At 36.3% G+C, this 22,272-nt stretch overlaps 1 pseudogene; it reads right to left on the bottom strand.

Moving 5' to 3' along the window:
- Nucleotides 1-6,538: 6,538 nt before the first annotated feature.
- Nucleotides 6,539-7,461, bottom strand: LOC149007842 (putative carboxylesterase 18; annotated as a pseudogene).
- Between the last annotated feature and the right edge of the window lie 14,811 nt (nucleotides 7,462-22,272).

Below are 22,272 nucleotides of genomic sequence, written 5' to 3'. Positions count from 1 at the left end.
CTTGCAAATGGGTGTTTAAGACCAAGACAGACTCACAAGGCAGGGTAGAACGATACAAGGCAAGGTTAGTTGCGAAAGGATTTACACAGCGAGAAGGAGTTGACTACAATGAAACTTTCTCACCAGTCTCTTCAAAAGATTCCTTCAGAGTCATCACGTCCATTATCACCCATTACAATTTGGAGTTGCACCAAATGGATGTGAAAATAGCCTTTTTGAACATTGACCTTATAGAACAAGTATTTATGAAACAACCAGTAGGTTTTGAGGAGAAGGGCAAAGAACATCTAGTTTGCAAGTTGAGGAAGTCTCTCTATGGCTTAAAACAAGCTTCTAGACAGTGGTATATGAAGTTTGATCAAATAATTACATCTTTTGGTTTCATAGAGAACCCCATTGATTAATATATCTATCTAAAAATCAATAGGGGCAGTTTCATTATTTTGGTGCTACATGTGGATGATATCCTTATGGTAAGTAGACAAACTTCTTTTATGAAACCAAGAAATTCCTATCAGAGAATTTTGAAATGAAAGACATGGGTGAAGCAAAATATGTCATATGTATTAAGATCAGTCGAGACAGGGGTCCAAGACTTCCTGGACTATCTCAACGGGCTTATATTGACAGGGCTTCTAAGAGATTTAGTATGTCAAAGTGCTCAGGAGGTGATGCACCCATTAACAAAGGGGACAAACTAAATAAGGGTCAATGTCCAAAGAATGACTTGAAAATGACACAGATGAATGACAAACCCTATGCTACTGCAATCAAGGTTCGACATGTCGACTCGTGTCGCCGTGTCGGACTCTGGCGACACGGCGACACGGGCGACATGTCGCCAAAAGTCGCTCGACTTTTGGTAAGGGTTCGATGAAAAATCGAACCCCTGTTTCGAAGGGTATTTGGGGTCATTTTGACATGAAATTTGACGTGTAACCTAATTTGAGGCCAATAAACACATTGGGGGTGTTATTTTGACCTAAAACATCACCTGACCTAAAGTTTATAATTGGCACATGTCCAACTATATGCGGGCAAAACTGGAAGTTTGGAAAATTCATATAAACTAATGTAAATATGCAAAGAGAACACAAATACACAAGTAGTAAAGAGATGTACTAAAGTTTACAATTCATTATACAACTATGTTGAGTATGGCTCATGCTTCACATATTGTTGCCGACGGATACGGGGGTCCCGCTCCCCGGTGAGCGGGCGGGGGTCCGGGGAGGCCGCCCCGGCGGGGGTGTGGGGGCAGCGCCCCCGGAGCTTTTAGAGGCCCTACATCACTTTGGCAAAAAGCGAACGAAAAATCGGCGAAAAACAAACGAAAGGCTGCTAAATATGGCGAATGTAGCGACATATCGCCGATTTTTCGGCGATATATCGACTTTTCGGCGACATATCGCCGACACGGGCGATATGTCGCCGACATTTTGGTAAATGTCGTGTTCGCCTTGGCGGGGAGTCGTGTCGCCCCTGAGCGACATGGCGACATATCGCCCTGTGTCGGCGATATGTCGCCGACACAATGAACTATGACTGCAATAGGGAGCTTGATGCATGCACAAATATGTACTCATCCAGATTGCTTTTGTAGTCAACGTACTTAGAAGATTTTAGTCTAATGCTAGTATGGCTCACTGGACTGCAGCAAAAAAGTTCATGTGGTATTTGTAGAGAACAAAAGACTTCAGGCTTGTTTTAGATTCAAACTAGTGAGAGTTGTCGCTGATGTTGACTATTTGCAAGAATGAGTGGTGACCGAGTCCGGTAGCCTGAGTCAAAGGAGGAAGACATCGTTGAGATGGAGCTGCTGTGAAGAGTGACTCGCAAGAGAGAGGAGAGAGACATTGGGTTGGACAAGAATATTAAGGGCAATAATATAATTTGAATGGAGTAAGGGCATTTGGGTCTTTACACATTTCAAAATTTGAAAATTAATAGTCAAATGGTCAAAAAATAAATGTGGGTAACTCGTAACTTTTCAAAGTCACTAATGTGGGTAGCATGCAATATAATATTAGCCACATAAGTGGGTAGAACAAGAGTTTACGCTCAACTTAAGTGGGTAGCATGAAAAAAGTTCTTTTATTTATAAATATAAATGGATTAAGGACTAGAGTCTTCTTTTCTGAATTGACCCAAAAAAAAAATTTTAAAAATTGATGGTTGATAATAATTTTTTTGATGTGTGCAAGCACTTGCAGCATAAGGATGAATAGGACAGGCGGTATCTATGGGGTAGGGAATGACCCGTTTCAAACAAGATCAAGAGGATACAACGAGTGCACAAATCACCTAAACAACACATGCATGTGTGTGGAAGCACTAGATTATGCACGCTCGATAAACATCTAAATCCAACAAATCTGGTGTGGTGACACTGAATTTTGAGCTCTACCATCATGTGGACGAAGGGCATGGCCAAATGGATATGATCCCCAAACTTATTAGCCTGATACCCGAAACCCAGAATATACATATTGGCCAATTCAAATCCCATTACTACTTCAATGGCTAACCAATTTAGCTACCCATGTGATGTGTGCATACCTAAGGAATGACATGTTCAGCTTCCAGGTAGAGGACCTATGTATATGTGACTTTGCCTAATAAATATTTCGTTTCATCAACAAAAGGATAAAGAGAGTAAGGATTGAAAGAGGGGGCCATATGGGATTATCCTGTTCTCTCCCGAGATATCTCTATTTTGTCCAATAAAACAATAAAGATTAATTGAACCATTAAGTACAATTATAAAGTAGATCGTTGGATCTGAGATTTCTTCATTCTTTTCTCTCTTTTTTTGTCGATCTTCATTCTGATGTGAGAATTGGCTAGAAAGTAGAGAGAATTTATAAAAGCACTTCACTTTTTTTTTTTTTTTTTTTAAGACAATTAAGGGCCTGTTTGGTGCGATCCGAGATTTCAAACTCGGATTCACAAATGGGAGATTTTACCTATTTGGTGTGTGAACCCAGATTCATGAAATCAGAGATTCACATTTACACAAAACGGAATCGTAGATTTATGGGTATGAGGTGAAATCCAGAGATTTCACCCATACTATCAAAGCATTAAAGATTTGAACCATAATTCAATAAATATTTTTTTAGGATAAATCTAGAAATTTCATTCCAAAAATTCAAACTAACCAAACAGTTAATTTTACGAACCATGACTCTAGAGATTTGAAATCTCTAAATTTTTGAAATCTACAGACTCAAGTAACCAAACAGGCCCTAAGAAATTGACCACATGGATTCTCTAGCCACTAAGACAAGGATTAGTCCTTCAGCAAGCAATGACCACGGCAAGATGGCCAATATGGGTTTTTGTATGAGAATCATTCTTGAAAACATGAAAGATGGGTTTCACAGATGGATTTCATTTGTGCAGCTGAAAACTGAAAGAGAGGCAGACTTTTTTTTTTTTTTTTTTTTTGACATAAGAGAGTTTCTGCATTCAAGGGTTGAGAGGGGGGGGGGAGGAAGACAATTATATATAGTATCAGGGACAGTGAAATCTGTAATCTCTTCACTAATAGGTGTTGGCTATTGCAAATTTAGCCAAACCTTTGGTGGAAATAGAAAAGATTCTTACATAGGTACCTAATCCAATTCTCCGAGATTGGCAATCTTGTCTACTTATTGTCTTATTGGAAAAATGCAATGTGGTGATCTGGTTGTTTTGATAGAACTAGGAGACATAATTCGGTGGTGTTACCTTTTGATTTTGTGGCACATTGCAATGCCTGAGGAGTTGGCGAGTGTAGATCCTCTACCTGCAAGGATAAATGATTATTCTCCTCACACCCCTCCACTCATATATGAGGGAGTAGGTCCACCTTTGAGCACTAACAAGGTGAATCAAAGATGACCCTTCTCTTAAATTTGTGATGGAGTGTGAGGGGAATACAACACTCTACCCTCGTAGGTAAAAACATCCCAACTTGAAAGGTTACATGAGGTTTCTTGGAGTACCCGTGCCAAATAGGCTTCTGAAGTGGAAATGGTTGAAAAAGTAACAATTAGCTTTAGAAGAATAGTTGAAATGGAAGTTGAAATCATATACTTAGATGCTGTCATAGGAAGGCCATGGAAGATAGTCCATGAGGATGTATAGATTGGGTTATTGGTATGTTGGTTAGGTAAATTCATACATTTGATGATGAATATCGGCATTATAGTATATATGTGAAAACCCTAGCAACCTCATATATTTTCCGCTCTTTGCATAGCGTGGAGCAATGAAAAAAAGGTGGAGGGGGCAATTAGGAAACAATTTTCATTTTTTTAAAGCATATTATTGTCATAATCATGCTGTGAAGAGTTACCATTTGTCACACATTTCATATTGTTATGCACTTCACATTTAAATTTAAGTCTCCTCTACTTTGGTAGAAGGAAACTACAGTTCCAAAATAGGGAAAAAGAATATGTTCAATTGTGGATTTATAACAACTTGAGATATTGGAGAAAATTAAACAGGTAAAGCTAATGCAAAACATCTCTTATCGTTAACTACCTATTTATTGAGTCCAGAAAAACAAAAAAAAGATTCCGTGGGTTGAACAATCAGTTTTCTATTCTGCAAGAATTTTAATTGGCTTATATATAAAGTTTACGAACTTTATGGAGTAATAATGACTATAATAAATATTTTTCCTTTTTTTCTTTTTAGCTAAAAAGATCATTTGTTTTAAAAGAGAATAATTTATTTACAAACTAGAGATCATTATCCAATGAATGGAAATCTTTCCAATCTGGATTTTTATCCTGTCCAGTTTTTCCTTGTCCAGAAATCTGGTGAATTAAGACCTGCAACTAGCATTTTGGAATCCAGATTTTTTGGTTGATTTTTCAGATCATTGTTTCTGCTGTAGGTTTAAGATACCTTATATATCTTTTTATAGGTGGTTTCATATGGAGATTTTAATAAAGTGGAGGAGGTCACCATGCAGCCCTTACCAATGGAGCTCTTCCATGTGCAGTTGTTATGTTTGTAGAATGAAGTAAGTGAAGAAAATTCGCATTCATCATGCCATTTTGCCAAGATATTGATTCTTCCTCTTCTCTATGGGGATTGACTCTCAATGAGGGGTATTGGCGTTTAGCTTTGCGTGCTAAGGTAACCAGGCAGTGATGGAACATGAATGAGACACTCAACTCACAGGGACAAGATAGGGAACTTCTCACCTTAGGTGCGCGACGGGGCTCCACTGGCATGGGAAGAACGAAAGAGTTATGTCAATTTTTCTAGTAGTATATTTAATATCAACCATCAAATTGTTGTTTAGACATGGGTCATTTCAGTAGAGTTATGGACGAAAATGGAGAAAGACAGAAACAAGATGAAAATCCTTTCACCTTCTTTAATACAATCAATAGGAATGATTACCATTCCTTAAACCATTTAAATACAATTTGATTATTGATTCTTTTTTTTGTTAATAAGAACTAGCATGTACAAGTGTTGGTGTTTACCATACATAGCAGCTTTTGGATATTATTGTATTCTTGAAATTTGTTTACCAAATTGACTCAACAAAGTTGTCAATCTTCGTAAAAATAATTTCTAGAAAGACTCTTGCAGATTCTATGGGAATAAGGGATTCTAAAGAAGGGGAAGAAGAGCCTCTTTATGGCTTAATTGGAGGAGTATAATTGGTTGCACCAGCTTACAACCTCACTTCACAGAAACTAATACTGTGGCTCGACTATTAGTTCACATAGTCATGCAGTGATTTATTTTAGTCTCCCTGGTTCTATTGTATCATAAATCTAACAATACTATCAAATATGACCTTAAATATATAGGATAAGATTGATAGGATGGTAAATATGCATGTAACAAGCCTCATTTCATTAGAATAAGAATGAATTATTGTTGAATCACTTTATCAAGGTCTAGGTGGGGAGGGCTTTACATAAAGTCAGTGTATTTCATTAGCTTGATTCTCTTCTATCTTGTCTTCTTTACCTTTAATTTTAAGGTTACCACTTCCTTATTGGAATATTTATAGGTTGGATTTTATTTTGTATTTAAATATATTTTCTCTAAAACTTGTTGGGAATGGATGTACAACATGAAAAAGAACACAAACAAAACACACTCACAACAGAAGATTTCAATGTGATTCGGCAAAATCGCCTACATCCACCACAGAGGGAAAAATGAGTTTTTTTTACAAATTGCACACTTTAGTGGGCTTAAACTCTGGGTTGCACACTTTAGTGCCCTAAACTATAGATTACATACTCTCAAGGATAAGTTGCACCCTCCTAACATTCCATCCAAGATTTTGCTAAGTCATGAGTAAAGTGACTATATTACCCTCATTAGAGTCAAATGGCATAATTATTCCTATTTAAACCCTTTCGTACCCAATCCTTAAGTAGGTGGTCACCCATCTTCTACCTACGATTCGCCGGAAATTGCCCACTGCTGTTGCTAGGAAGCCCCCAACCCCTCCTCCTACCTGCAGCCACCGCCTTCACCTTCCCCTTAACTCATGATTTCTCATTCTATCTCACTTGGTGAATTTAGCAGAAACGACATGAATAAACTCCTTAGTCTCCTTCATGAACTTGGAAGCTTTAGGCAAGGTATGAAACAAATAAAATGCATGAATTGCATTTGGATGCTCCAGTAGCTTTACTTCTTTCCTAGATCTCTTTAACCACTTGTAGAATTCTCTCTACCTATTCTGCAACGGATCAAACCCACCCACCACCTCCATCGTTGCTGCATACCCACTCTGCTTATATCCACCGCCCTTGGCCCAGACACAATTCACCGCTTCATGGTCTCTATTCTCTGCTTACAGCAAGAACACCTTCCACAACCAATTCGTCCATTTAAGCGTCACCAATACACCCTACGCCATCCTTATCGCCGACAATTCCCTCTCTTTGCCGCCAAAGAAGGGGTAGATTGAAATCTGCCCAAATGAAAGATTCGAATTTGAGGGCAAATTGTCAATTTCTATTTCATCGAGGAATTTAAGTGTGTCGACACCATCATCATACTGTGCGGAAATTGGAGTTTTGGCGAGAGACAATAGTTTACAGAGACGATCATAGCAGGGGTATTTATGGCAATGCAAAGATAGACCTTGTTGTTGTTTTTGAAATTAGGGCTAAAGAATGTGAAACCTCAGCAATGAAAGAAAATGACCATAGGGAGGATCACATTTGATGGGGGGGGTTTGGTTGGGATGAAGAGATAAAACCTGAGATTTCTAGTGGCGCCTATGTTTATGTCAATGGTTTTGACACATTTTCTGGGTTTACTCTTTGCAGGGACTTTGGGGTTTGTTAGGTTAACGAGAAGACGATCGATAGTACCATTATGACGCTTCGCCAAATATAACCAAGGAGTAAATATTGAGATGAGAAACCTGACCTTCAATGGAAGTTGCAGTGGAGATGCTAGTGAGGTGTTTCTGGGCATTTTCTCCTTCTCTGCGTGATAGAGAGTGGGGTGATATCCGAGGAAGGTGAAGGTAGTGGTCGCCTACAGGGGGAGGGGTTAGTGTGGTTTCCAACATCTGTGGTGAGCAATTTTCTGCCAGGTGTAGGCAAAAGATGGGTGAATAGATTTTCCCTTCACTCACCTAAGAGTTGGGTATGAGAGTCTTTAAATGGGGTAGTTATGTCATTTGATTTTAATGAAGGTAACATGGACATTTCATTCATTAGTTAAGGGCCTGTTTGGTTACATGAATCCAGAGATTTCAAATCTCTAGATTCATGAATCGAGAATATACCCGTGGTGTAAAATCTCAGATCAGAAACGAGATTCACAACACAAAATCGGAACGAGATTTATGGGTAAGGGTGAAACCGAGATTCCAAAAAAGCTATACATTTGCACATTCACAAAACTCACGTCGATCAAATTGTTTTTTAGGATGAGTCCAAAGATTTCATTCCACAACCAAACATCTAATTTTATAAATTATAACTCCATAGATTTGAAATTTATAGATTTGAAATCTCTAGATATTTGAAATCTCGAGACTCATGTAAATAGAATCTTGGATGGAATGTTAGGGGTGCGTAACTTGTAATTTTGAAAGTGTGCAACTCAGAGTTTTAGCCCCACTAAAATATGCAACCTTAAAAAGAAAAAGAAAAAAAAAAAAAAAAGAGTAGATTTCAATAGTCCTAAAAAACTCACCACTCTCACACCTCACAAAGTTCTACTCCTTTGCTTGCCCCCATCCTCTCCTTGGATAGATTTTCCAATCCCCTGCAGGAATTGATTGATCTAGGTTATCCTATTCAAACTATTTATAAGGAAACCTAAAACCTTAACTCTATATAATTACAATTTTATCCCCGTATAAGTAATTAACCCAAAACCCTAATTCAATTACTAATATAGCCAAACTATAATTATATGGACATGTAGAATACAAGATACACAAACCCAACAAAACTTTCCTTTCAAAACACAATACAAGTGAATTTGTCAACTATTTTTTAGTTAGGGTGTGCTTCACAGAGCAATAGCCTATGTACCTTCAAGATTCTATATGACATGAGAAGAAAATAGAGAATAGACATTCCAAGTGAAATGCTTGTCCGTTAGCTTGAGCTTTGATAGACCTCTTAATAAAACACACATGTATTCCCCCAAAAGAACCATAGTCGCCTTGTATTGAATGAGACACGTGCATATTTTGTCTCTAGTATTCTACTTTCCCTTTCCTGATATTAACTCCTTGGATCTCTTTGGGGCCTGTTTGGATACGAATCTCTAGATTCATGAATGCGAGATTTATACCCGTCTAATTGTGAAAACATCTGGATTCATGAACTCTAGAGATTCATCTTTATGCACTATAAACGTGAATCTGTAAATTTATGGATCTGGATTTCACCCCTACTATAAAAGCGCTAAACATTTGCACATTCACAAAAATCACGTCGATCAAATATTTTTCAGGATGAATTCACATATTTCTTTCCATTGATTCAGGTTAACCAAACAATTAGTTTTATGAACTATGACTTCATAGATTTGAAACCTCTAGATATTTGAAATCTCCAAACTCATGTAACCAACAGGCCCTTAGTTAATCTATGAAAACTAAAGGACTCAACTCTAATACCATTTTCGAAAATCTCAAGCCATTACATATCAATATAGCATTTTCTTATCATCGTAATGATTATTTCTTAGTTAGTTGTTTCTCAAAAATAAATGGTTGGGTCAGATTAGTTTTAAGAACATCATTGTAATCTATGCATTATTTTTACTTCAAAATAATGACAAAAGTTAATATGATAGATGTCTTATTTCTCATGCAGATATTACCCAACTTAAATACCTATCATAATTTTTTGTGTTTTTAATGTTAATTGTTGTGCTATATTTGCAATCAATGCAAAGTTTATAATTAGATTTCTCCAGATATGTTAGTATTCATAGCATGGATTTTCCTGTTGGTGCACCATATAAGAATAGATATTGCTTTGGGATTGGACATATGTTAAAAATCAAACCATGTTGTTTGAAAATTTTCCTCTTCGGCAGAGGATCTAGACTCTACTTTGAAGTTTAAACTTGTCATTGTATGAAAATCAATGGCTAAACAACTAAATATTGAACCCAAGAAAGCTAATCAAGGTTCTGATTCAATTATGCAGAATATAAAACCAAACGGTACTAATATCCGGCCATGGATACTTTCCTCTAGAAGCTATTTGCCAAGTCTTCTCCAAGCAAATCGTCTTCTTCAATATTAAACTTATCAAGTGCTTCCAATTTTCTTCTAGCAAATTAATAATGGAAAAGCAAGGAGTTTGCTAAGAAAATTGGGGACCATACGTCTCTGTAAAAATTTGCCTTAGTTTTTACCAGCAGTTATCCAGGGTTTTTCAAGAGCCTTGTAATATAGTGTTTTCATCAAACACGATTATTTAATCACCTAAGTAGTTAACTTGTACCAAAACTATAATTTCATACAATGTTTGGCCCACACCGTAAATAATGAGAAGTTTAATATTTTAATTTTTAATAAATCTAACATTCTCCCAATTGGCCCAAACTATATTATAGTTTTATTCTCAGATGTTCAAATAGAAAAATAGAAAGTACAAATCATAGTATTAGTTACCTTAAATCAGGTAGTTCCTTCCATGCATTACAATTAGGGGTGTCAAAGGTGCGGTTTGGAGCGGTTTCCGGCTGGGCTTAACGGTTTCGGGCTGAAAACCCCCCAGCCTAAACACAGCCCATTTAAAAGATAACGGTTTCGGTGCGGTTTGGGTTCGGGTTGGTTAGCGGTTTGGGCTAACGGTTTGGATTCGGTTTGGGCTAATGGTTTGGACTAAATTAAAAATCAATATCGAAACTTATTTTTATTTTTCCTCAACTCTTCACACAAAAAACTACGATAGAGAGAGAAAGAAGACTCCAAGTAAATCTAGTGATGGCATTAGCTTGATGCCTTGATCCAAACACCCCCAACCCCAAAAAAATAAAAAATTTAGATTCTTCTATCATGTGTAGGTCAACCTTACAATCTTCACCCAATGAAATTAGATTTATATGAAGGCTCAACTTAAAATTACTTGTGATAAGAAATAGATTTGCTAGAGAGTGGTAAAATGTGAAAGTAGCTGAACAGAGAAAGTAAAATTGTAAAAGTGAAAATCCTTTAGGGCCTGTTTGGTTACATGAGTCTGAAGATTTCAAATATCTAGAGATTTCAAATCAATAGACTTCAAATGTATGGAGTCATAATTTATAAAATTAAGTGTTTGGTTGTGGAATGAAATCTATGGATTCATCCTAAAAAACTATTTGATCGACGTGATTTTTGTGAATATGCAAATGTATAGCTTTTTTGAAATCTCTGGATTTCACCCCTTACCCATAAATCTACAGATTCACGTTTTTAGTGTAAAAAGGTGAATCTATAGAATTCATGAATCTAGAGATTTTTACAACCAAACGGGTATAATTCTCAGATTCATGAATCCAGAGATTTCAAATCTCTGGATTCATGTAACCAAACAGGCCCTACGAAACAATGAAAGAAATTCTGCAACTAAAAGTGAAACCGAAAAGGCAGAAACGGTAAGGATTAACCGATTAAGGAATTAAGGCATTAGGTTCTTTTTTGTTTTTGGTAGAAAACTAAGGCGGTAGGTTTCTAAAATTAAATGAAATAGCCAAATAGGGTTTGCTACCGTTTTGGTAAAATTTAAAAATTAAAATAATGAAAATTTTGAAATTTAAAATTTAAATTCTCAAGAATATGAAACGTGGGGTGGGTTGAAGTTGAACAATGAGTTAATGCGCCATAACCGTAAGGAATAAGGGTTTTTTTTTTATTTTTTATTTATTCAAACGGGTTAACGGGCTGGGGTTCGGGCCTACCGGTTCGGGCTAGCGGGCCGCACACGGGCTGGGCCCGGCCAGCCCGAAACCGTTTGGGCTGAGGGTTCTCAGCCCAAACACAGCCCATTAAGGTTCAGTTCGGGCCGGTTCGAGCTATAACGGACCGGTTCGGTCCGGTTTCAACAGTTCGGGTTGAAAATTGACACCCCTAATTACAATACAATTTTCCACTTTCTACATGAACTTGACTTTATGTGCAAACATACCTTAAATGTTTGTTCAACAATATGTTTATCATCTCAACATAAATATATACTACGGAAATGAGAAACAAATTGAACAACAGTGAACTACATGAAAATATGTAATACCTACCTTTCATGAGGATAAATTTTGCCGGAGTCCTAAACGGACTACATGATCGTTAAATGCTTTAGGTGGCATGCCCTTTGTCAACGGATCAACAATCATCTGCTTAGTCCTTATGTGTTCAATGAGCACTTCTTTAGCTTTAATGTGCTATCTTTTTGCTAAGTACTTAACATCGATATAATTACTTCGACATCGATTCTTATTATTCTTGGTAAAGTACATTGCAATATAATTATCACAGTATAACTTCATTTGTCTAGAGATGGACTCAACAACTTTAAGCCCAGAAATGAAAATTTTCAACTAGTTTTTCTGCATAATAGCCTAAAACAAAATACGAACTCAGCTTCTATGGTAGAAATAACAACTAAAATTTGCTTAAAACTTCTTTAGGATATTACCCCACTGGCTAGCATAAAGACATAGTTAGATGTTGATTTACGAGAATCAACACAACCCACAAAATCTAAATCTGTATATCCGACAACTTCTAAAGGATCAGAATACCTATATGTAAGCATTAAATATTTTGTTCATTGAAGGTACCTCATGACTTTCTTTGCATCTCTCCAATGATCTAGGCTAGGGTTACTTTGATACCCTAATATTCCAACAACGAAAGCAATATTAGGTCTCATACAGACTTGAGCGTACATCGAGCTCCCATTGTGGAAGCATATGGATACTGGCTACTTGATCCTTTTTTATTTCCAGCATTGACATGGAACCTATCACCCTTGACAATGGATACAACACTCGGTGAATAGTCTTTCATCTGAATCTCTCAAGAACTTTATTTATTCAAGCTTCTTGAGATAGTCCCAAGATACATTGGGATCTATTCCTAGGGATCTTAAACCTAATGACATAAAATGCCTCACCCATATCCTCCATATCAAAGTTTTGAGATAGGAACTTTTTCACCTCATGTAGCAACCCTAAATTGTTGGTTGTAAGCAGAATATCTTCTACATATAATACAAGAAAGATAATTTTTCTCTTACTAACTGATCTAAATCTGCAATTGCTAGACCCAAGAGAAAAATGAATCTAAAAAAATTGAAACTTGAACTTGAACTTGAACTTGAATTGCATTACATAAAAAAAATTAAACCTAAACATTTAATCTAGAAATTTAAATCTCACTAATGCAAGCAAAGAAAACTAAAGAAAACTTAAATAAACTGAAGAGAGAAGAAAGAATGCTTCTACTAAGCTCTAGAACATGTTCTCCTTTGATGGAGTAGGCTCTCCTTTTATAGAGTTTATATGAGATATGAAGCACGGCTGAATTTGAATAAAACTCAGGGTTTCTATTTGACTCATCTAATTAGGGTTTTGACGTACTAATCGCGCTGACTTAGAGAGATCATATGCATAATCCCACCGTTGGATTTGAGGTTTAAGTAGTCATGAAGCTCTCCTCCAAAAATCAGCACGATCGGACATCGGATGACCGTTCGATGAAGGGTTTGATCAAAACTGGACAGAGGCATTCAAAAACGGGATTTTTGCTTCATCCTTATCTGAAAATAATTCTTTTTCCTCTTTTTCTTTCTTTAATCAAATCCCAAATAGAAAATAAGATTGAGGTATGCAAGGACTCTTTTCCATCTGGACTCTCTCAATAATATCTCTGTAGATTTGATTTAAAATCTCAGCCGAGATCAAATTTGCCTTCTTTATCTCTTCAGTATTTCGGAGTTGGCCCATAATCACACATCTCTAGCCCATCATGCTCCAGATCAGGCCCATTTTTGCATTTGAGAATTTGAATGGACTTCTTGACATGTAAAATAGCATGATTCAAGCCCACAACTCCAAATATTTGCTTAAATCTTGAAAAGTCCTAAAATCTGCAAAAACAACATAAAACCCAAGGTAACTCCATTCTAAGTGTATAAAATGCATGCTTTATGCCCTAAGATTTCACACATAAATGTGCTCATCAGATTCCCCCACACTTAGATTAAGCTTGTCCTCAAGCAAAAATTAAAGAAAATTCAAATGCAAGTAAGAAACTAGTGCAACAAAATAAATCCTAACTCACTTTCGTAGGAATCACGGTTACACTTAGCATGTGCAACAGGCCTTTAAACCACTAGGTTACCCCTAGAGGACGAGTTTTGTCTCGTGGATGTTTGCAGTGAATATACATCCAAAATTCCAATTCAGCTCAAAATAAAACATTGCAAATTCCAACTCTAACAATTGGTAAGTACTCATACAAGATCAATAGCTATGACAATTTTTCTCACCATTGATTTAAGATCCCCCACACTTGAACTTTATTACCCCATATTGATTCTTGAGACTTAGCATATATCTCAATCAATGACTCACCTTATATCTTTCAAGTACACCTCTCCTTTAAGCAAAACCACTCATAAAGTAAGGGGACCAAGGACTAAGGTTTTGAAGTATTTTTGACCAAACAATTTTACCAAGGAATTGATGACACTTGTATTTATTTCTCTTTTTTTTCTTTTGAGTAGTGAACTCTACATTACTCCACTACGGTTGGCTTGAATGACATGGTGGAGCAAACACCAGAAACCCAAGTTACTTTGTAGCTTTGCTTTGCATATGCCCACATAGACAGTGATGCGAGAGTTCTTTTCAATAATCTCCTTCCTAAGAGTTTCGATCAAGTCACCTCGATTCCTGAGTCGGAGTGCCCTGTCTAGTTCCAAGGAATTCAACTTTTACTTTGGGATAATTACTATTGCCCCCCTATACTTTGATTTTATTACTAATGTATCCCCTATATTTTGCAAAATTACTAATCCAACCTTTAACTTTGTCTATAATTACTAATGCCCCCTACTGTTAAGTTCCGTTAGTTTCTGATGATGTGGCATCTCCATATTTTTTTAAAAATCCCAAAATACCCTTTTACTTATCTCTTTACTTATTTACCCTTTTGTCAAGTTACAGTAATACCCTTAATTAATTGTAGAGAAAAAAAATAATCATAATCTTTTTTACCTAAAAAAAATCACCAAAATAAAGAAATAATAATTGAATAAAATTAAAATAGAAACCGAAGAGGAGGGAAGATAGAATTCTACTCAAATTTGGAAACTGAATATCACCTACTTTGTTAATTCCTTCTCTGGCAAGATTTTGTGGTCTCGTCAATGGTGGGTTAGTAAAGCGGTTAAAAGTCTAAACTCCTATGGGGAGGTGTTACGTTTCGTTTCCAATATTAAAAAAGCACCAGCCCCCCCCCCCCAAAATAAAATAAAATTGTGGTTTCCTTCCCTACGTATGCTAGAGGAGAAGGTGGGAAACCAAATCGAATTTGAATTTTGCCAATTTCTTTAATTCAAAATAATAAGTTTAGTGAAGGTGGAAAACCAATATTTTTTTAATTCAAAATAAATGAAGTTAGGGTAAAATTGACATTTAATCTGGTTTTTATAAATGGGGTAGTATCGTCTTTTGATTTCTTAATTTTAACGAAGGACAAAGTGGACATTACATATTCAAACTTAACGGCTACTTAACACCGTTATAAGGAAGGGGGGCAACAGCAATTTTGTAAAGAACAGGGTTTTATTAGTAATAAAATCAAAGTACAGGGGGGCAATAGTAATTAGACAGTGATGCGAGAGTTCTTTTCAATAATCTCCTTCCTAAGAGTTTCGATCAAGTCACCTCGATTCCTGAGTCGGAGTGCCCTGTCTAGTTCCAAGGAATTCAACTTTTACTTTCTACTCTTTTTTTATTTTTTTATTTTTTTTTTCTTTCTTTTGTCATGCCCTACACAAAATTGATCTCAACTTCTAGCCAAAGAAACAAGGACCCACAAAACTCATAGATGGTTCGACGCCTTAAGTTAAGGGCCTTTTATTTTTCTAAGGAAAGTCTCATCTCAACATATATACAAGTTACCTTCCTCTCAACAGGGTTTTTATGTGTTCATGATGGGTACCAAAATCACTCTCATTTCACACATCATAGCAATTGAAAGAATATGTATAATAACCAAAAGTCAAAGTTAAAATCTACAACGCAGCTATACCCCCCCACACTTAAGTAATGCAATGTCCTCAATGCATGCATGCTAAACAAGGAAGACAAGTGAGGGGTATACCTTTCGATCAAGATGTGCTTATCATGGGAAGCTTTAGTCTTATCTTCAATATCAATGTATGATGGGGAAGGCACTCCAAATAAGAAAAACCGTGAATCGAAAAATCATCTCTAAAGATCTCAAGAAAAACATTCACAATGTTAAAGAAAATTCTCATCATACGTTGAGGTTCTCTAGAAGGTTTTGCATATTTCATAAGATGAATATAATGTTGTTCAATGGAAGAGCTTAGACCTTTGACATTAGTGATAGACCAACTCAATGCTTCTCTATTATCATTCAGTAGTGTGATCAACTCTTCTGCTTTGTCAGAAGTTAAATCAGAGACAACAATGACAGGAAGAGAATTATCTTGTCCCAAAGCATACTGCACATTAGAAGGCAACTCTTTCAATTCTAGCTTGGGGGGTTCAATTATTGAGGGCTTGGGAATGAAGATGGAGATGGATAGAGATTTAATAGGCTCCAAAGGTGTGTGAAAATTTAAGACTTCGGAAAAGAAAGTTTCACTATCATCATCCAACATATCCATACATTCTTGGAATTCATAATCAAAATCAATCTCAAAGTTGGTAATCACATCATTAGGAAAATCAAAAGATTCATCAATCATATTGATCTCTTCTTTTATTTGTGTTTGTTTCCCTATCCTAAACTCGACAGTTTGATTTCCAAAAGATAATCGTAAGAGGCCATTTCGACAATTGATTAATGCATTACTGGTAGCCAAAAATGGTCTTCCTAGAATTATTGGGATTTCATCTTTGATTGAAAAAGGTTTAGTATCTAGCACAATGAAATCAACTGGAAATATAAATTCTCCCACTTTCAGTAAAACATCTTCAACCATCCCTTTAGGAATCTTAACTGACCTATCTGCCAACTGAAGAGTAGTTCTAGTTGCTTTCAATTCTCCCAATCCTAGTTGCTTATAAACATGGTAAGGCAAAAGATTCACACTTGCACCAAGATCAAGTAAAGCATGTTCAATGTGTGTATTGCATATGACACAAGCTATGGTGGGGCTCCCTGGATCCTTATACTTGGCTGCTATAGGTTGAGTAACTATGGAACTAATGTTACCTGCCAAGAACGCCTTTTTGGGAATGCTAGTGATTCTTTTATGAGTGCATAAATCTTTCAACACTTTTGCATAGGCGGGGATCTGGGATATGGCATCCAAAAGAGGGATATTCACTTCTATCTTTTTAAAGACATCAAAAATTTTCTCCATAGTTGCAGTCTTCTTCTTATTAACTAGACGACTAGGATAAGGAGCCTTAGGATCATAAGGACTCTCATTTGAAATTTTCTCTTTTCTCATAGTTTCTGATAGTGGTTCACCAAACTTAGGTACTGCTAAAGCAACTAACTCATCCTCAACTTCTATGGGTTTCTCAGACAAACCCTCATTAGGAGATACTTGAGCATTCTCCTCATCACAGTGGTCACTAATCTCGCTCTTTTCATTAATATGTGACTCACCTGTTAAATACCCTTTCCCACTTCTCAATGCAGACACAGAATTAATTGAAGCTAAAGAAGAATGGGAGGATTCAACTTGGTTGACTTGATTTGGTGGTCTTTGATGAATCTGAATCTGAATCCTAGGATTTAACTCAGGTTGGCTAGGCATTTTACCTTTTTCTCGCTCAGACAAAGCACTTGCAAGAGTGGAAATTTGTTTTTCCATATTATGCATAGAAGTCATGAAGGTACTGGAAAGTACTTCCATATTCTTCTCTAAGGAAGAGAGACGAGAAAACTCTGGATTGTTACCTCGTTGAAACCTGGTGATGATTGATTTTGTGCAATGTGAGGCATATAAGGCACAATAGGTGGATTGACAGGCCTAGTTAAATTGGCATTCTGGAAATTTGGGGCTTGAGGGAACTGGACATTTGGATAATGAGAAAATTGGGCATTTTGCTTTTGAGGGGCACCAAAGTGATTTTGTGTGGAATAATTGCTTAATCCATTTTGGTTTTGCCCTTGAGACCATGAAAAGTTATGATGATTCTTCCACCCAGTGATTGTACGTGTTCTTGTACGGGTTTGGAAACATCGCACCGACATTTTCATGTTGGCCTCCGAATAGCTAGGGCATTCCTCAATTACATGTGTAGGAGACTGACACCATGCACACATAGCAATAGATTTGTCAATAAAATGTGCTTGACTTGGTGGTGCAGCTTTAACTACCAAAGTCTCTAACTTTTTCAAAATGTTATCTATTTGTACTTCCTTATGAACTTAGCTATCAACAAAATATCCCCTACTAGTCCTTTCAGACTCTTGGGTTGACTCCCATTCTCTAGTTCTACTCGCTAGGTCTAAAAGAAAATTCCAAGCTTCGGAATCATCGATGAATGATGTAAACCCTGTGGGGCACATTGATTCCAAAAGTTGCTTTGTTTGGTAATCGATACCCTCATAAATTATTTGGCATAAATGCCATAATTCTATACCATGGTGGGGGCATTCTTGGAGAAGGCTTTGAAACCTCTCCATTACCTTAGCAAAGGACTCATTGGGTTTCTCACGAAATTGAAGAATATCATTTCTTATTTTATTCGTCTTAGAGAAAGGAAAGAATTTCTTCAAGAATAGGACGGTGAATTGTTCCCATGTGATAATGCTATCCCTAGGTAAGCTATAAAGCCACTTTTTGGCTTGGTCCTTTAATGCAAAGGTAATAAACCGTAGTTTTACGGCATCATCAGTAAGTTGTTGTACCTTCATAAGGACACAAACCTCCTCAAACTCCCTAAGGAACAAATATGCATCTTGATCAGATAGCCCATGAAATTGGGGTAACATAGATAGATAATGAGATTTGAGCTCAAAATTATTACCCCTCACTTCAGGTAAACGTATACAGGAAGGTTGTGCAGATCGGGTAGGATAAGATCTATCCCTAAGACTCTTAGGTGGAGGTGGTGGAGGTAGACCTTCCATGGTCAAGGTAGACAATCGGACAATTCTATTTGTAGAATCACGAGTCCAGACACACATGCACTAACCACTTAATGCAATTAATGGCTCTTATGAAAGAATGAGATTTTTTTTTTAAATAAAAAAATAAATAAAGTACTAAAGAATAAAAGAAAAGAAAATAACAAAAACGAAGGGAAAGTAATGAATTTTCGACCACAAGGATTGAAACAATGATTGCAAAGCTGTAAGGTTGCCGTATACTTGAGCGCTTATAGGTTTGACAGCAAGGGAATCCGTATAGTCTTCGGAGCCACCTACAATCGAATCCTGGGGATTCTGCAGTAGAGTGGGGACTACTATACGTTTTTGTTTCTACTCAAGTTAAGAGTAATATCTTTGAATTTTATTTTTTTATTTTTAAATCACTTTGATTTACCTAAGAATTAGAAAAACAAAGTGGACTAATACCTCCCCGGCAACGGCGCCAAAAAACTTGTTTGTGAATTTTAAAAGTAACCGCAAGCGCACGGTATCGTGTAGCTAACGGGTCGATCTCAAGGAGATATGCCACTTAGAATTTGAACTTCTTAATAGTAATGCGAGAGTGGAATGATTCAATTTTTTTTTGTTAACTAATTAACTAAACTAAACGATCCTAATCTATATATCTAATGCAATCGAATTGAAACGAAAAATAAATTAAACACAATCAATGCATAAATAAAAGACAGGAAAAAAAATGCGAACAATAACAAAGCAATAAACAAAGAAATAAACAAAGCAATAAAAGGAAAAGGAAATAGTTAAAATGCAAATGCAACACCACCCGTCACCAGAAGCAGAGGCACGACTGTAGGCTTGCTCCGGTTATGTGGTCCGAGATAATGAATGAATAGGCAGAAAGTAAATAACAAAGCAATAAACAAAGCAATAAAAAGAAAAGGAAATAGCTAAAATGCAGATGCAACACCACCCGTCACCAGAAGCAGAGGCACGACTGTAGGCTTGCTCCGGTTATGTGGTCCGAGATTATGAATGAATAGGCAGAACAATAAATAATGCTAAAAGTAAATCCTAAATTAAGAATATGGAGGGGTAGATAGAAGAGGGAATGGAGGGAGGAGAGAAGATTAATAAAGAAGGTTACTTACTTGCGAATTGAACAAACGATTCGAATCTCAACCAACCCTAACAACCAGATCTAGATCTAAAATGATCTAAATCTGCAATTGCTAGACCCAGAGAAAAACGAATCTAAAAAAAATTGAAACTTGAACTTGAACTTGAAGCTTGAACTTGAATTGCATTACATAAAAAAAATTAAACCTAAACATTTAATCTAGAAATTTAAATCTCACTAATGCAAGCAAAGAAAACTAAAGAAAACTTAAATAAACTGAAGAGAAAATAAAGAATGCTTCTACTAAGCTCTAGAACATGTTCTCCTTTGATGGAGTAGGCTCTCCTTTTATAGAGTTTATATGAGATATGAAGCACGGCTGAATTTGAATAAAACTCAGGGTTTCTATCTGACTCATCAAATTAGGGTTTTGACGTACTAATCGCGCTGACTTAGAGAGATCATATGCATAATCCCACCGTTGGATTTGAGGTTTAAGTAGTCATGAAGCTCTCCTCCAAAAATCAGCACGATCGGACATCGGATGACCGTTCGATGAAGGGTTTGATCAAAACTGGACAGAGGCATTCAAAAACGGGATTTTTGCTTCATCCTTATCTGAAAATAATTCTTTTTCCTCTTTTTCTTTCTTTAATCAAATCCCAAATAGAAAATAAGATTGAGGTATGCAAGGACTCTTTTCCATCTGGACTCTCTCAATAATATCTCTGTAGATTTGATTTAAAATCTCAGCCGTAGATCAAATTTGCCTTCTTTATCTCTTCAGTATTTCGGAGTTGGCCCATAATCACACATCTCTAGCCCATCATGCTCCAGATCAGGCCCATTTTCGCATTTGAGAATTTGAATGGACTTCTTGACGTGTAAAATAGCATGATTCAAGCCCACAACTCCAAATATTTGCTTAAATCTTGAAAAGTCCTAAAATATGCAAAAACAACATAAAACCCAAGGTAACTCCATTCTAAGTGTATAAAATGCATGCTTTATGCCCTAAGATTTCACACATAAATGTGCTCATCACTAACCTAGTGATATATACATTGATCCATAATATTCTCTTCAAATATGATGTTATGAAATCCCAAGCATTACTAATGAGAAGCTTGCTTAAGCCCATAATGGATCTCTTAAGCCTACAAACCAACTGTTCACCACTACATAAAACAAACCCATCTAGTTGTTTCATTACACCTCCTCATGCAAATCTCCATTAAGAAATGTTTTTTTCACATCCATTTGATGTAAATCTAGATCAAAATGGGCAATTAATGACATGATGATGCGTAATGAATTTTTCTTTGAAATAGGAGTGAATATCTCCTTTATTAATCAATTCCTTCCCTTATGTGAATCCTTTGGCAACTAGTCGGGCCTTGTATCAATCAATGTTGCCTAGCAAATCTCTCTTGGTTTTAAAAACCGATTTACAACCTATTGGTTTCTTTCTATCAGGCAACTCAACAAGGTCTCAACATCATTATGCACCATATAATTCATCTCATTTTTCATACAATCATTCATCAAATTAAATTTATCACTATTCATTGCTTGTGAAAAAAAATCTTAGGATCTATTTCAATAGTGATATCATAGTCTAAATCTTGTATTTACACAATGTAATCAGTAGGTATTGCTGACCTTCTAACCCTAATAGATCTCCTTAAAGTTGTTTCAGCACCCTCTTGTTGGGGTTGCTAAGAAATAAGATGCTCCTCTTGGGGAGGATTTTCACCATGATCTTCTAAAGTCACTTCAATTGCCATATCACCAACCTCTTGTTGAGGTTGTTGCAAAATCGATTAATTCTCCACAACAATCTTAATAGGATTTGGATGATAGCTAACATTCTACTCAATAAAAAGAGCATCAACCACAATATTAATTTCATCAAAGCTTAAGCCTCTGAGGTGATGACTCCTATAAATCACGTCATTCTCAAGAAATTTTGCATTCGCTAATTCAACAAACCTACTAGAGTGGTTTGAACAACTAAACCTATAATCCTTGGATTTTTCAGCATATCCAATGAAAAGTGCACTTATAGTTCTTTAATTGAGCTTCTTTTCATGTGAATTATATATTTTTATTTCAGCTAAACCCCAAATGCATAAATGTCTGAAACTCAATTTCCAACATTTTCACAATTCAAATGGCATTTGAGGAACCACTTAGGTTGGAACTCGATTTAAAATATACGCGGTTATTTTAAGAGCTTTTGCCCACAATGAAGGAGGAAGTTTGGAATTACTCATCATATCTAATAATGTCATATTTCTCCTTTATGCAACATTGTTCTATGATGTGTGCCAAGCAAGGTGCTTGAAGCAATAATACCCTACTCTTGGAGAAATTCAGC

The sequence above is a fragment of the Hakea prostrata genome, chromosome 8 (genome assembly GCF_041222555.1).
Source record: "Hakea prostrata isolate BN-2017 chromosome 8, UWA_Hpros_2, whole genome shotgun sequence".
NCBI classification, from domain to species: Eukaryota; Viridiplantae; Streptophyta; class Magnoliopsida; order Proteales; family Proteaceae; genus Hakea; species Hakea prostrata.
This window is presented reverse-complemented; position numbering and strand designations above follow the sequence as displayed.